A 648-nucleotide genomic window follows, 5' to 3' on the forward strand; every position below is an offset into this window, starting at 1 on the left:
ATTACTAAACCTAAGCAGAGAAAGCAATACTTTATATATTATATTTGTGACTATGTGAGTGGTAAATTTCTGTAAAGCTTTTTTTATTTTATATTTGGTTTGATAATCCAAAAGTAATATTGTTATGGAATTGTCCTCAAAATTTGTACCAAAAATCATTGGAATGAACAGTTTTGTAATTTTTAACTACTGCTTTTTAAATCCATGTGTTATAGAATACATGTAAAGTTTTGAATAAGTTTATTTCATATTATGATTAACTTTGAAAAGAAGTATTGATAGTACAGAAATGGTTTAGTCAAGTTATGCTGTACATGCTATAGCCACAATAACATGTCAGTTAAAACAAGTTATACGTAATTTTTTAATTTATTTGCTTGATTTTACTTTTAGCATATATTCAGTTTATTAAAACAATTTATCTTCAGTTGGGAAGTGTGTTAATCTAGTGGATTGAGTGAATGATCATGGATCACCTTAAGGTATAGATATGCTTATTCATTTTGACTTCACCAAGAATTTGTGGAGCTGTTGTCTGACAGATTTCTCCTGGGTCTTTCTTTTATTATTTTTAGTAATGTATGTTCACAAACATATCCCAAACTACCAGTTTTATTGCTTATGCATATCATTACTTATTAAATTACT

This window comes from Halyomorpha halys, unplaced genomic scaffold, assembly GCF_000696795.3.
Source record: "Halyomorpha halys isolate HHAL.00 unplaced genomic scaffold, Hhal_1.1 Scaffold276.1, whole genome shotgun sequence".
Taxonomy (NCBI): Eukaryota; Metazoa; Arthropoda; class Insecta; order Hemiptera; family Pentatomidae; genus Halyomorpha; species Halyomorpha halys.